Genomic DNA, 13,502 nt, shown 5'->3' on the forward strand with positions numbered 1-13,502 from the left:
CTATAAGGCCCTGTCTTCCCCAGTGTACATCACTTTAGGAAGGCAGACATTTGCAGGCAGCCTGCTCTGCCAACATCTGAGATGTGCCTGGGTCTACCTACAGCCTAGCTACAGGCAAAATTTATATTAAGCCATAACCTACACTATATTTTTTACTCCTGTTTTTCAGTTCTTCCTAGGAAAAGATTTATAGCATTGTATTATAGTAGTTTTAGTTGATTCATGAAATTAGATATCTAAATGAGATATTTTAATACATAAAACTATCAATAGTACAGTACATGTCAAAAATGGCCTTTTGTTCCAACCTTTCCCTGAATATTTAGCTCTGAATTTCTGGTTGTCTATTGGACGTGTTCCCACATGTTCCCACAAGCACCTGTCCAAACCACTTCTGTGTTCCCTGTTTCAACAAGCTGCGTCATCATCCATCCTGCTTCTGAAACACAAAGCAAAGAGTCATCTTTAACCAACCACTCATTCAAAGTCATCATCCCTCAGTTCTTTTGCTCTTGTGAATAATGGCTGGCACCATTGTTCAACCAGACACTGAAATTGTTCTTTGTTCATTTACTGGGCCAGGTTCTATGCTAAGAACTGGGGATGTGAGGGTGACTAAGACATGACTCTCTCTTTTAGAAGCTCAGTATCTAGCAAAGGAGGTGAACTGTGAACATATAACTCACAATATAATGTGCACCTATGAACACAGTGTTCTCTTCACCCTTCCCACATCTAATTGCTCATCAATTCTTGCTCATTCTGCCTCACAAATGTCCCTCAAGTCTATGCTCTTTTCTTTAGTTTTGTGGTCATTGCCATGGATCAAGTCTTTCTACTTTCTTGCCTGTGCAGGGGCAGTAGTTTCCTGGCTGGCCTTCCTGTCTTCACTCTTTTCCCGGTCTATTCCAACCCCCAGCACCACCATGTGTTGTCATTGCCTAAAACACTGATCTGAATCTGTGATTCCTTGGCTTATAAACCATCATGGACTTGGTGGTCCTCAGTAAGTTAAACATAGAATTACCATATGACCCAACTATTCCACTCATGGGTGTATATCCAAAATAATTGAAAACAGGTATTCAAACAAAAATTTGTAACAAATGTTCATAGCAGCACTAGTCATAATAGCCAAAAGGTAAAAACAGCCCAAATGTCCATCTGTGGATGAATGGATAAACAAAATGTGGTATAATGTATTTGTACAATGGAATATTATTCAGCCATAAAAGGAATTAAATACTGATACATGCTACAACATGGATGAACCTTGAAAAGATTGTGCTAAGTGAAATCAGCCAAGCACAAAATACCACATCTTGTATGATTCCATTTATATGAAATAGAGTAGTCAAATCCATAGAGACAGAAAGCATATTAGTGGTTGCCAGGGGAGGGGAGAATGAGGAATGACTGCTTAATGTGTACAGGGTTTCCTTTTGGGGTGATGAAAATGTTTTGGAACTGGATAGTGACGATGGTTGCACATTATGAATGTAATGAATGTCACTAATGGTAAATTTGATGTTATGTGCATTTTATCACAATAAAGTAAACGTATGTCCTTCTATGCCCACAAAACCCATCAATGATCCCTGACAACCTGTAGTTTGAGTCCAGATTTCATAGTGTGGGGTTCATGCCCCTCATGGTCTAACCTGGACTATCTTTTTAGCTTTGTTGCTCCCAAGCATCTTGCTTTCCAGTTCTTCCTAGTGTATTGTTAACATTTTTGCTTATGCTGATCCCTCACCTGGAGTGCCTTGTTCCCCTTCTCTCTTGCTTGGTGAAATCCAAAGTCTGGTTCAGATATGAATTCCTCCTCAAGGACTTCCGCATACCCCATGCTTCTTCCTGTGTGATCCCATAGCACCTTGTTCAGATGATTAGCCACCATGAATCATAGTTGAGGGTATATCTCTGCCTTGCCAGATGGTGGGCACCATGCAGGGAAAATGTCTGAATTGAATTTGGATCCCTCTAGCCATGTGTGTGATGCATAATAGTTGATCAATATTTATTGAACTAAATGACTTGATTATTTAAGTCTAGGTTCTATCCTGAAGCTAATGCTGTGTCCCTAATCCTTAATTTTAAATGCTGTAATGATCACTATACCTGTACTTTGATTACAATCATTTTTGTTTATCTTCATCTAATTACCATTAATTGTCTTAGCTAATAAGAAATTTCTTCCTAGTTTGCTTGCACCTGCTCAACCCAAATATTTGTTTTCTTGGCAGTTTGAGCACTCACTTTGCTTTCACCTGTTTTCAAGTTTGCCAACAGTGCGGCTAATGTTCTCTCCTCTCCCTTTCCTATGCAAAGTCCCTTGAAACTTTAACATTTAACCACTTTCCCTGTGCTAGGGGAAATGTGACAGAGGACGAGTCTTCTACTGTTTTATTGGAGGATCTTTGGGTCTTAGGATGACATAGTTTGCAAAGAGATTCTGAGTAGTTATCACTAGGAGAAATAAAGTAGTTTTCCTTATTTAATCTCAAGTCAGGGAGTCTTCACGTGTCGTTATTTTAATTGCCTTTATTATTTTTTCAAGTGTCAGGTATATTTTTCTTATTAATTAAAATGCAATTACAACATTTTAAGTTATATTGAAGTGCTTTTAAATGCTTTATATTATTCATCTATGCTGCTAGTGTCAAATTTCAATATAGTAAGGGCTGTTAAAATGTTTTTGAAAGCTTTAAAAAGGGTCAATATTTTAATATTGTGTGTCCTGAAATGCCACTTTACTTTGGAGCCTTCCTACATAGTAAGCAGATTAGTGAAGATTCAGGAAGAAATTGAAGGTACCATTTTAAATGTATGTATAGAACATTTTTTTATTTTTATTTTTGAGGTATAGTCTTGCTCTGTTGCCCAGGCTGGAGTGCAGCAGTGTGATCTTGGCTGACTGCAACCTTTGCCTCCCAGATTCAAGTGATTCTCCTGCCTCAGCCTACTGAGTAGCTGAGACTACAGGTGCCCATCACTACGTCCGGCTAATTTTTGTATTTTTAGTAGAGATGGGGTTTCACTGTGTTGGCCAGGCTGGTCTCAAACTCCTGACCTTGTGATCTGCCTGCCTTGGCCTCCCAAAGTGCTAGGATTACAGGTGTGAGCCACTGCACCTAGCTTAGAATATTATTTTATAATGCGATTGAGTGATGGAACAAGTATTGACCAGAAAGTTAAAGGCTTAACAAGGAGCAGGAAGACAAGAAATTAATGCCTCTTTTCTTTCTACCCCACCCAACATTTGAGCTTTTTTTTCTTTCTAAATCTGCTTCACATCTTGAGAGACAAATTGCTGCATAAGTTCAGTTGTACTATTTAATGAGAAATGCTTTTATCCTTTGTCTAAAATTCAGAATAGTAAGCTAGAAAAATCTGAGTTTTCAACTTTTTTTTTCACTTGTTTTCTCTGATTCTTTGGTGGATATTTCAACTCTTGGGAGATCTCCTCCTTGAACCTCTTCAGACATGGGTTCCGTTCCACTTCTCTGTTCTACTTCTTCTTTTCTTTCCCTAGTCTTTCTTCATGTCACTTAAATGTCAGTGTGTCTCAAATGCTTGTCCTTGGCTCCCCTCTCTTGCTCTGTCTGCTTTTCCTGGTCTTGTTCACTACCCCTATTTCACCTGCAATCTGTATTCTGTACTTTTGTCTCAGACCTCCAACCTGAACTTCTCTGACTTCCTTCTAGACATTTCCATCTGGGATGTCCTGCAGGCGCTCTGACTCAGATTAGCCAAAAATCATCCTGTTGCCTCAGTTTTTTTTTTTTTTTTTTTAATCTGTCCCTTCTGGGAAATGTGGAACTGTTAATCTGACAGTTTTTAAAATCTGTCCCATCTGCATTTTCCAGAAGGGGCAGATAAAAATTGGTGAATGTACCCAGTTGCCCAAGACAGAATCCTAGAAGAATCATAGGCTGTCCTCTGCCCTGCCTCTCACATTCAGGTAGTAAGCCTGTCGATTCTATCTCCTTCCATCCCCAATCTCCCTGCCTTGGTTCAAAGCCTCGTCACCTTTGACTGGACAATTACTTTGTCACTTGTCTTCCTTGGAGTCCCTCTGATTTTCCATACGGCTGTTGGCTTAATCTCTCTGACGTGCAAATCTGGTATGTCACTTCCTTTTGTAAAACTTTTTAGTGGTTCCCAATTGTACTGTCTAGAGAACAAAGTTTATTCTCTATAGTGCTTCATGATTGGGCCTCTGCCTACTTGTTTTCAATATTATCTTTGATTACTCCTACATACTCTTCTCTCTCGTAACTACAAAGGTAGGCCTGATTGTGAAGGTCTTGGATGCTGTACACCATGAACTTGACTTTATGGAGGGTAGAGCCACTGCTAACTTTGCATTCAAGGAGAGTGAATTTCAAAATTGGAAAAAGCCTTTGAAGGCCACTGAGTCCACTTGCTCCATTAATTCCTGATAAGTGGATGTCCGGTCTCTGAACACAGACTGCCAACCTGCCCGCTGTTCTTTGTTCTTTATAAAATGAAAACCATACCAACTTTCCCACAAGCGTATTGTAAAGTCTAAAGTGCCATTAAATTCATCAAGGGCGATTGTCCCACCTTTCTCTTGGATTCCTTTGCTTTTATGGTTTCTGTAGGAGTTTTTCCACCTCTGTGAGTCTTCATCCATCTATGTCTATTTTACTCTTTTTGCCCATCTGCTATGATCAATTTGTATCTATTCTTCACTCCTTCAAGGACTGTGGATTTTAATATGAAGAAATAAAATTCAACACTCAAAACTTCCTTTAAAAAGAAAAAGGCAGAAAAGATCGTGAGGATCACACCATACCCCAAAATGTCCTAAACAGGCTCTTTGGATCAGAGATTGGCAGTTGAGGGCCATGTGGTGGGTTCTTCCTTCTTCAGCCTCCAGCTTGTCTATCTGCAATGCTCTGATTCAGAATTGCACTGTTCATGGAAAGATTTTGGCCCCAGAGTCACCTGCCTGTGGTCTTGGCTCATTCAGAATTAGAGTAAGGCTGACATTGAACTGTACTTGGATGTGAGTTGTTAGTGCAGATGGTGGCCTTGGTGTGTAATGCTTGCCATGTGACTGGTGCCTGGGAGCAGATGCCTTCTTTCTGCACCAGATGACACTCCAGTCTTCCTCAAAGGCACAAGTGCAAGTGGAGAGAGGCAGTCTGGAGCCAGCAAGGCAAGGGGAGGCATAACCTTAGAGCTAGTCACCAGCATTCTGTCCTCTCTGGAAAGAATTGCTGGGGATGTATCCTTAGGTGCAAGTCTGGGATTTGGTTCCTGAGAGGATTTATGCTTTTCAATGTTTTGATCTTATAATGATAGCTGCCAGTTATATCACTCCAAAGAATTGACAGTGGGCCGGGCGCGGTGGCTCACGCCTGTAATCCCAGCACTTTGGGAGGCCGAGACGGGTGGATCATGAGGTCAGGAGATAGAGACCATCCTGGCTAACACAGTGAAACCCCGTCTCTACTAAAAATACAAAAAATTAGCCAGGCGTGGTGGCAGGCACCTATAGTCCCAGCTACTCGGGAGGCTGAAGCAGGAGAATGGCGTGAACCCGGGAGGCGGAGCTTGCAGTGAGCTGAGACTGCGCCACTGCACTCCAGCCTGGGCAACAGAGCGAGACTCCGTCTCAAAAAACAAAAAACAAAAAACAAAAAAAAAACCATAGAATTGACAGTGTGCTTTCCCACACATGATCCTGTTTGATGTTCATACTGACCCTGTAAAGGAGGGGTGTTAGTTTCTTAGGACCACCACAACAGATGACCACAAGCTGGATGACCTAAAACAACAGAAATCTATTCCTTCACAGTTCCGGAAGCCAGAAGTTTGAAATCAAAATGTCAACAGGCTCTGCTCTCTCTGAAGATTCTAAGGCAAAATCCTTTCTTTCCTGTTCCAACTTCTGGTGGACTACTGGAATTCTTTGGTTTGTGACAACATTACTCCAGTTTCTACCTCTGTCTACACATGGCCTTCTCTTTGTGTCTGTCTTCCCTTTTTCTGTCTCTTATATGAACACCTGTCATTGGACTTAAAATCCATCCTAATTCAGAATGATCGAGATCCTTAATCTTAACTATATGTACAAAGACCCTTGTTCAAAATAAAGTCACTTTCTGAGGGTCCAGATGGGCATATATTTTGGGAGGCACTATTTAACCCACCACACATAGGTATTAGTATCCTCATTTGAGGATATGGAAACCTAGAGAGGTTAGATGCTTTGCACAGAGACACATTGGACCACGTACTCTAACTCAAGTTTTTGGACACCAAATCTTACATGCTTTCCACTACATCATATTAGTCTCTCAGTATGTGGGTGTTTTTGTGTGGTGAGAATGTTACTTTCCTTTCATGTATTTATTTAGCACCTACTACATGCCTTATGAAATGTATATATTTTTGTTCAACTAAGAACAGACTGAAAAATTGGAGCTTTCTTATCTTCCTGGCTGAGACTAGAATCAGGAGAAAGAAAATCAATAGTGAATTCTTATCTTGGCTCAGTCATTTCTTTCTCCTTGTGCTTCTCTTTCCCACATCTTCAGGGATATTAAGAGGGACCGGACAAAGCTTAACTTCTAGGGTTATGTGGTCGGTGTGATTGAGCTGACTTGGTAAGACCTGAGACCCCTCCCGCATGCCTGCTAAACGGGAGCTATGCTGCTTCCTTCATTCCTTGGACAGAAGGTACCTACATGCCAAGCCTAAAGCTTGAAAGGAAGTGTAAATATGAACAACTTTTTCAGTTTCTTAGCACATTTCTTAGGAGGGCCAGGTGAAACTGTGCTAGAGGTCAAGGTTGTGACGTACCATTTTGAGCCCGTTTCCCCATGGAACACCCTGTGTCTGTTGCTGACCCCTTCCCTGGGCCTCCCCCCGGGGTAGTTTTCCATGCTCCCTAGGTTTTCCTTTCTTCTTCCCCCCATGTAAAGACTTTATAGTCTCATGTGCTACTTTGTCAAACATTTGTTTCTTTTAATTTATGTAAACATTTTATGAAAGATTTCAGACATGTGAAAGGGCATAAAAACAATATGATAAGAACACACATATGATAAGAACACAGCCAGCACTCACCTGCAGACATCAGACATGACTGATAGATTTGAGGCCCCCAGGTACCCCTCCCCTCCCCCTCAGAGGTAACTGCTGTTCTGACTTTGGAGTTTGCCATTCCCATGCATTTCTTTACACTCTTACTTCATTGCCTCTATTCTTGTGTGACACAGTCTTGATCCCAAAGGAACACTGGACTTCAGCAGGCTTTGGAGTGATGTTTAGGAGAGAGATCTGTGGCTAATATTTATTGAATACCTACTATGTATTGCCTTCTGCGTTTTCCATGAGCTTTCACTGACAGCAGCCATCTCTGTTTGGAGTAATTATCCTTGTTTGACAACCAAGAAAATAGAAAGCAGAGATGGTGAGTAACCTCCCCAAAGTCTAACAGTTAATACCTATTTGACTTCATCATGTGTTTCTTCTGAAATTGAAGCTCCTTTCTCTCTCAGTGAGAGGTGAAGAGGGTACTGGTCAGGAGTACTGGCTGTACTGGCTGTGTGACTTAGACTGAGTGCCCAACCTCTCTGATCTTTCCTCTTCTCTAAAATGAGGAGTATTGAGTCCATCCCTAAGGCTTTTCCTGTTTTAAAATTCTACGCATCTCTTACAAATCTGTGAATATAAATGCTTTATGCTGTGGAGTCTCATTTCAGGCCCTTCCCCTCTAGTCTTGTAAGATGTTCAGGCAGATATCACTTTATCACTCAGAACTTCTTTTTGGTTACACCTATGTCAGTTTGCAGCTCCTCTTCTGTTCTGCAGGCATGGAGGAAGATTTCTATGCATCATCATGGGCCAGCCCAACAGGTGAGAAATGCCAAATACTCAAGCTGGCTTGCCCATCTTCTCCTTGCCATCTGTACCTTCTGGGCTTGTTTGGGTAGTGAGCCAAGGTGGAGAAACTCATCAAGGTGGAACATGGTCCTTTCTGGGTAGAGAGAGATTCAGGCTAAGTTTGAAATAGGCACTCTCCTGCTTCTCATCCTACATAACTTTCTTCCTTCTTCTTTCTCTGGGAGAGTTCTTTCTCTTGCCGCTTTGGTTACCAGGGACTTCCTTAATGCCTCCGGCCACTAACGGCAAAGCCTATCTTTATGGTGCCTTCTGCTCCATCCCTCCTTTTCTTTTTCTGTTTTTCCAACTCCTAACTCTATTTTCCCCCACTCCAAGCAAAACCCCAATTCTCCCTAGATCCTCAGTGGTGGAGGAAGGAAGGCCTCTCTCTAGAAGGCATGAACAAGTTTTGGCTGCTTAAGCCCCAGGCCTATGTCTCATCTCTTGGGCTTATTTCCAGTGGATCCTCAGCATTAGGGGTCCCCAAGACCACTTCCAGGTTTGGTGATTTGCTAGGAAGACTCACAAGGCTCAGCACGTAGTCCTACTCACAGCTAAGATTTATCATAGCAAAAGAATACAAAACAAAGGCAGCCAAGTTTCCAGAAAAGGTGGATGGAGCAACGTCTGGAGGAAATCAGGAACAAGCTTTTGAAAGTTTTCCCAGAGTGGAGTCACACAGGATGAACTTAATTCCTCCAGCATTGAATTGAGACAACATGTGTGAAGTGTCTTCCAGTGAAGCTCCTTAAAGACTTAGCACCCAGGGATTTTACTGGCCATGTAGCTACCTCTGCTTAGCACGTACCAAAATCCCAGGAAAGCAGGTGTTCAGCATAAACCACATTGCCTGCACAAACTGTTTAGGCACAGTGAGCCATTCTTATCAGTTAGAGATTTGAGAAAACCCTCCTGAAATCTAAGTTCTTAGATGCCAGTCATGTGCCAACCCTGTAAGCAAGCCTTCCTAAGGAAAGGAATCACAGGCCTGTTATGTTGACTTTTCTGCACAATCCTAGTCTTCTTTCCCTACCTAGGTCCTAGTTTCTCAGCTATTCTCTGAATCTCTCCCCACCCACCCCTACCCATGGCTCCAAGGCTGCCCTTCTTTGCTTCTGGGCTTCCTTTCCGGAACTCATAGTGGAAGAAGCTATGACCTCCTACCCTCCAGTGTACTTGCCTCTTCTTCACTGAGCACACAGAGGCTTTATTATTAATCACTAGGGGGAAAGGGGCTGTAACAAAAGTAATAGAAACCTTGCAAAGTTCCCTTAATTGTAAGCATATCCTGCTTCCATTTCTTACTATTAAAAAGTCATTTTTATAAGGTGCTGGAGGCTTTCCAGATGATTCTAGATGCTGGGATTTTCAGGACTCAGTAAACTAACCCACCAGAGTTTGGAACTAGTTGAGAGGCAGGTACAGATGCTCAGCATATGGAGATGAAAATATCACCTTTTTTCCTGATAGAGCTGTTGGGAGACTGTGGTCCAAATTGGATAATGCTTTCCTCTGCACTTTCCATCCAGGCCCCAGAACTATCCACCTCAGGCACAATTTGAGCCAATAGAACAGCCACCAATATGTGCTGGTCCCAGTGGAGAGGGAAGAAAGGAGACCAAAATCTCTAGTGCTTTTGACTTTTGACTAGATTATCTTTTCCCAATTGAAAAGCAAGGCTCCCCTGGCAAGGGCAGGAGACCAGAAGGATCAGTTATTCTAGAAAGTTCTCCACATGAAAACCCAGAGACGTGAGGACAAGTGCTCACTTCCCCGGGGACAAGTGCTCATCTTCAACACTAGATGATACTGTAGTCAAAGGAAAGTGTAGGTGGGCTCTCTGCTCGGCTGGCGGAGGTCTCAGGCCCTCCCAGAACCTGCTCAATTTCTCACTGGATCAGGCCTTAGAAAAACAAGGAGAAGTTCTGATATTGGCATGTCCTAAACACACACTCTGTGCCATGCCTCATCTGTGGACATGCATTAATCCACTAGAATGCAGTTTACCTGTGGGCAGGGAGTTCTTCCTGTTGCATTCACTGCTGAGTCCTCAGCACTAAAATAGTGCCCAGAACATAGTAGGTGCCCAGTGGATATTTGTTGAATGAATCAGTTATTCCACTGAGTCTTCAGAACAGCCTTTTGAAGTACTAGATGAGATATTGGTTACATTGTATGGATGAGAAATCTAAGTCAGTGAGATTAAATAATTTGCCCAAGACATGGAACCCAGTAAGTGGGTGGGCAGGGATTTGAACCAGCGTTGTCTGGTTATAGTCATAGGGGTCTTCGAAAACCATGCCTGCTTGGCTTGCCTTTAGAATTCTGGATATGGCATACTATACTGGCAAGGAGTTTGTCTTCTGTAATTTTTGCTCAGTGTCAGCATTGGAGCCCAGTTTCTCTGGACTCCATATGGCCACAAGGGTCTGTACCCACTGACCAGAAACCCACAGGCCTGGCAGCACTATCACCCCAGGAGCTGGTGGGTACTGCTCCTGCAACAGATTTGAGTAATCTTTTTTCTTATTTTGAAGCAGTCGAGCCATAACAGAAACAAGGTAGGCATATTTCCACCAAGCAAAAAGATTAAATGGACACAGCTAATTCACACTAAGGATCAAATGCTCCAGAGGGTATTTGATACTCAGGTAAGCAGAATCTCTAGTGCTTTTAACTAGCCCTTGCTGTGCTAGCCCAGCTCTCCAGCTCCTTACACATCATTCCCCTTCTGCATCCACAGTCACCTGTTTACAAATGGCAGACTTTCAAATGGGCAGCTCTTGCCGGAGCCCCTTTACCTCCCCCAGTCCTGCTGCAGGAATTGCTGGTGTCTGGTGTCCTACTCCCTTTTCAGTTCACTTGAGGTAGGCGTGGGTGTTTTATTTCAGATCGTGTGGGCTTTCATGAATTGGCCTTGAATTTTGCCACCATTTATAACCCCATTTCTTCCATTCATCCATCAATCTTTCTTTATTGAGGACATGTTGGGTTTCGTGTTATGATGTCCTGGCACTATAAGGTGAATACACTTACTCCCATAGTCACATGGAGAGCTTGTTTTCTGGGTTTTAAGCAAAAGGCCTGGAACTACTTTTTTAAAAAAATTTTTAAATAGAAGACTAACTGTTATGTATCTCAAGTCCCTTTAGGATTTGATTCTTGCCTTTGTTTCCTGTTGGGGTAGAGAATAGCAGGATGTAGTACTTGGGTGAGCACTGTGTCAATACTCATATTTTTCCATTGCTACAATTCCACAAGATCTCAAGTAGTGTGTATCCAGGCATTCTGCAAGTAAGAACTTGAATATCTTCTGCTATTGTCATTTTAAAATCCAATTTCATTACATTAATAACATTCATGCTTCTATCATACAAATGGTTCTGAAAGGCAGCCAATATACAGTGCAATTTTGGCATTGTTGGCGATTAACTACTTAGATTTGTCTAAGATTCTCTAACAAAACAGTTCTGGAACTGGAACTTAGCTATCTAGGAACCCAGCTCAACATCCTGACTCCCTCCACAAGAAGTTTACTTTGCTGTGCCGTCAGGACATCAGTGAAGTGTTTATGCCTCAGAGTTTTAAGAAAACTCAAGGTTTTGCCAAATGTTTATTTCATCTCAGTACATTTCTTTTTATAAGTAAATAAAGCAATTTGACATTTTTACTCACTTTAATTATCCTTCTCAGATAGAACACTTGCTCCTTGCAAGCTCTAATAGCAATAATAACAGTATAATCAAGCAGGAAATACCATTAACACACATAGTCAGCAATGGTTGCTGAACTCACCTCTTGCATCCTCAAGTAAGAGTGTGAGCAAAGGTATTTGTTTTTGCTTTATACGTAATCCGCACATGTTTGATTAAATGATGCTCCAAGGAAGCATATAAACAAAAATGGTCACCTGGTAATTACCTTAGCTGTCCATGGCTGTTAGAAGACTTTTCCCACAGTTTAAATGCAGCCTGCAGTTAAGTATATTAGGTCTCCTTAGAGGCTGACTTGATCATGGTGTATAATCCTTTAAATGTTCTGTTTGATTCATTGTGCTGATATTTTATTGAGATTTTTACATGTGTATTCATCAGGAATATTGGCCTGCAATATTCTTTTCTTGTAGTGTCCTTATCTGGCTTTGGTATTAGGGTAATGCTGGCCTCATAAACTGAGTTTGGAATTGCTTCTTCTTCAATTTTTTAAAAAGAGTTTAAGAGGAGTTGGTTTTAATCCTTTAAATGTTTGGTAGACTTTACCAGTGGAGACATCAGCTCCTGGACTTTCATTTGTTGGAAGGTTTTGATTGCTGATTCAATCTCCTTTCTTGTTATTCTTCTGTTCAGAGATTCTATTTCTTCATAATTCAGTCTTGGTAGTTTGTATGTTTCTGGAAGTTTATTCTGTTAGATTATTGGTGTATAATTATCTGTACTCTCTTACGACCCTTTGTATTTCTGTGGTCTCAGTTCTAATACTTTCTCATTCATTTATAATTTTATTTGAGTGTTCTCTTATTTTCCAAGCCTAGCTAATGATTTGTCAGTTCTGTTTATATTTTCTTTTCTTTCTTTTTTCTTTCTTTTTTTTTGAGACAGGGTTCTGCCCTGTCACCCAGGCTGGAGTGCAGTGGATCATAGCTCATGCAGCCTCAGCCTTCCTGGCTTAAGCAATCCTCCCACTGCAACCTCCTGGGTAGCTGGGACCATAGACATAGGCTACTATGCCTGGCTAATATTTTTAATTTTTTTTTTTTGTAGAGACAAGGTCTCGCCAGTCTGGCTTTGAACTCCTGGGCTCAAGCGATCTTTCTGCCTTAGCCTCCCAGAATGCTAGGAATTCAGATGTGAGCTACCATGCCTGGTCTTTGTTTATATTTTCAAAAAAACAGTTCTTAGATTGATCTTTTTCTATTTTTAAAATTAATTAATTATATTTTATAAATAATAATTATGTATATTTGGGGGGTACAATGTGATGTTTTGATATATGAATACATTGTAGAAGGATTAAATGAAGCTAATAGATATATTATTCACCTCAACTAGTTTTTTTTTGTGGTGAGAACATTTTAAGTTTATTTTAGCAGTTTTGAAATATAAAATGTGTTTTTATTAACTCTGGTCACCATGCTATACAATAAATCTCCAAAATGTATTCATCCCATCTAATTAAAATTTTGTACCCTTTGACTAATATCTCCCTTTACCCTATCCCCAGCCTCTGGTAGTCACCATTTTACTCCCTGTTTCTGAGATTGACTTTTTAAATATTCTACATATAAATAAGATCATGCAGTATTTGCCTTTCTGTGCTTGGCTTATTTTACCTAGCATTCTGTCCTCCAGGTTCATCCATGCTGTTGCAAATGATAGAATTCCTTTCCTTTTTAAAGCAATGTAGTATTCTGTTGTCTCTGCTCTTATTTCTTTATGCTTTGATCTTATTTCCTTCTTTTTGCTGACTTTGGGCTTAGTTTATTCTTCTTTTTCTAGTTCCTTGAGGTATAAAGTTAGCTTCTTTATTTGAGATCTTTCTCTTTTTTCTTAATGTAAGAATTTATTGCTATAAACATCCCT

General features: G+C 41.0%; 1 protein-coding gene across 1 annotated transcript in view; it reads left to right on the forward strand.

The window, feature by feature from the left end:
- ANO4 (anoctamin 4) overlaps nt 1-13,502 on the forward strand; it is a 408,206-nt gene that overhangs the window by 37,970 nt on the left and 356,734 nt on the right. The window lies entirely within an intron of this gene.

Source organism: Theropithecus gelada, chromosome 11 (genome assembly GCF_003255815.1).
Source record: "Theropithecus gelada isolate Dixy chromosome 11, Tgel_1.0, whole genome shotgun sequence".
Taxonomy (NCBI): domain Eukaryota; kingdom Metazoa; phylum Chordata; class Mammalia; order Primates; family Cercopithecidae; genus Theropithecus; species Theropithecus gelada.